This window comes from Sus scrofa, unplaced genomic scaffold, assembly GCF_000003025.6.
Source record: "Sus scrofa isolate TJ Tabasco breed Duroc unplaced genomic scaffold, Sscrofa11.1 Contig2724, whole genome shotgun sequence".
Taxonomy (NCBI): Eukaryota; Metazoa; Chordata; class Mammalia; order Artiodactyla; family Suidae; genus Sus; species Sus scrofa.
In genome coordinates, this window is record NW_018085162.1 from 7,148 (window position 1) to 9,924 (window position 2,777).

The following is a 2,777-nucleotide window of genomic DNA, read 5'->3' on the forward strand; positions in this document are numbered from 1 at the left end:
AATGCCTGAATTATTCAGCTCTGAAGAATAAGGGAGACCCACTACAACTAGCAAGTAAATACTGCATGACCAGAGGCCGATAATCTAGTACTCCAAGCACCCATGGTAATTGTAAACTGTTGAAAGGAGAAATTAAGAAAAAAAAAAAAGAGTTGAACTGTTTCAAGGGTAACGCTTTGGTTAGCTAAACTCAGAAGCAAGGACACATTTGATCCACCATACTGTCCTCAGAAACTTGTTCAGATCATTTCATATCTGAATTAGACTACCAGATTAATAATGGAAAGCCTAAAGGCAAAAGAGCGCCCATGCAGGCAACCACCTATGGGTTTATGTATGCTCGCAAGTACTTAAACGGGAATTAAAGGAAACCCCACCCTGAACTGGCCAAGATTGGCTTCTTGTTTGGGGCACTCCCAAACTGATTTTTTTTATGGACTGTTTTCAAGCCAACGGTCTTCTGGGTCTCTAGCAGTAGGGTCTGCCAGAAACAACAGTGGTAAAAATTTTTCTCTTTCTAAATTAATTAGCAGGGAAAACTATGTTTAGGGCTACCTCCTTGGATCCTTTGAATTGGAAAAACTTCTAAATTGTTAAAATTGAGAGAGCTCTCATCTTAAACTATTGTACCGATTTTTGTTGGTATGCAGAAGCCCCCAAATGCTTTAAAACTCCAAAATAACCTCATTAAAAGATTTATTGCAGAAGGCTAATTAAAGATTAATGATAAAAATGTACCTATAACTTTAACTATTGCTCCCCTCTAAACCTTATTTAAATAGTCATTCTAAAATAATCTTTTGTCTGAATTGCCTTCCCCATCTGAAAACACTAGTACTTGTTACAATGGGACCATCTGAAGTTACAGGCTAGCCTCTTCAGATCAAATGAGAACCAAGGGCCATAGTTAAAAGTGAGGCAGTTATAGGGATGGAGTAGGATAATTACACAGGTAGTTATAGGAATCCCAATAAGTCCCATAGATAGAGAGGGAAACCTAGGAAATTTGAGAGCTTTTTGGAAAGCATCAAATGACTATGTGAAAGTGACCATCTCTTTAAAATATAAATTTCAGGAAGGTAAAACAGAGCAATAGGTAATTTGGAGCTTGACTTAGGTACAAATAGAGATCTTAAATGTCTTCTCCATAAATATTAGTAAAAAGGATTTAGTGATCTGGGCAGGTGATCTGGATTTGTCCCATCTACCAGAAACCCAATTTGAATCCAACCCTTTTTGTTATTGATGGGTTTTATATTATTGTACCTCATTCATGGCTGAAATTTGGGGATGGAAATGATAGGGTGTCTCAAGTCAGCAACTGCAGGACCTGGAGGCCATGTTCCAGAGGAACCACTACCCGGACATGAGTATGTGCATGCAGGAGGAGATCGCTGTGTTGACCAACCTCACTGAGCCACACGTGCAGGTCTGGTTCAAGAACTGGTGAGCCAAGTGGCACAAGTGCGAGGGTAACCAGCTGCTGGACCTGTGCAAGGGTGGCTATGTGCCCCGGTTCAGCGGCCTCTGAGGATGTGTATGCCGCTGGCTACTCCTACAACAACTGGGCCACCAAGAGTCTGGCGCCAGCGCCACTCTCCATCAAGAGCTCCACATTCTTCAACTCCATGAGCCCGCTGTCGTCACAGTCCATGTTCTCCGCCCCCAGCTCCATCTCCTCCATGACCATACCCTCGAGCATGGGCCCCGGTGCCATGCCCAGCATGCCCAACTCGGGCCTCAATATCAACAACCTCTCCGGTCCTCACTTAACACCACCATGTCACCGGGCGCCTGCCCTTATGGCACACCCGCCTTGCTGTACAGCGTCTACCCTGGACACATGCAACTCAAGCCTAGACAGCCTACAGCTCAAGTCCAAGCAGCACTCCTCGTGAGGCTACAGGCAGCCTGCAGGGACCGGCCTCAGGCCTCAAAGCATGCCACTACAACAGCTGACCTCCCAGTAGGGCCAAGAGGACCGGTGGTGGGCCCGGCACCCCTGGAGCGGGCGCTGAGGACCTGACGCCTCCACGGCCCCTTGCTCCCCACCTCCCCACCTCTGGCTTGGTTTTGTGTTTGCTTTCCTGGACCCCACTCAGCCCTCCAAAACAAGATAAAACGAAGCAAAAAGACGTCAGAGAAAAGTGCTGGAGAAAAACAAAAACGGATGAGCTGCAAGTTTCCTCGGGATGGATGGTGCCGGTGGTTCGTGTTCGCCCTCCCAGCAGGACGGGCTGCTCCGCGAAGGGGATGCGGCGCGGGAGGAGCAAGCCGGGACCGGTAGCTCGGAGGGAGCGCTCCCATAACCCGCGTTCCCGCCGAGCTGGACCCGGACTGAGCGGCCCCGCCTGAGAACTGGAGCGCCACGGAGCCGGGGCAAGCCTGGCCCCTGGCAGGGTGTGAACCTAAAGGCCCCCTCTGAGCTGGGCGCGGCCGAGCATACCTGAGCTCTATCCAGATCCAGGTTGGAGCTGGCGTTGGGCCGGGGATCAAGGTACCCATCCCAGGGTCCGGGACTCGCAGTAGACCAGCACTAACGGCCCGGCGCGTCTGGCCTATTTTAAGGCCACAGAGCTGCAGCTGGAGGTGTGGACAAGGATGGAGGGTGGGAAAGATTCGTCTCTGAGCCTCCAGCCCCCGAGCTTCGCCGCCGGCTCAGGTCCTCCACTTGGCTTCCTGGCTAGGAGGTGGCCTCCTGTCCCAGCGAAGAGCCCCTTCCTCACCGGCTGCTGTGCGAAAGTCCAGCCTGGAGAGCTTGGGGGCGCTGCCAGGGC

The 2,777-nt window shown here is 50.4% G+C and overlaps 1 pseudogene; it reads left to right on the top strand.

Annotated features, from left to right (window-relative positions):
* The first annotated feature begins 1,303 nt into the window (after window positions 1-1,303).
* On the top strand, window positions 1,304-2,416 carry LOC110258682 (annotated as a pseudogene).
* Window positions 2,417-2,777: the final 361 nt, after the last annotated feature.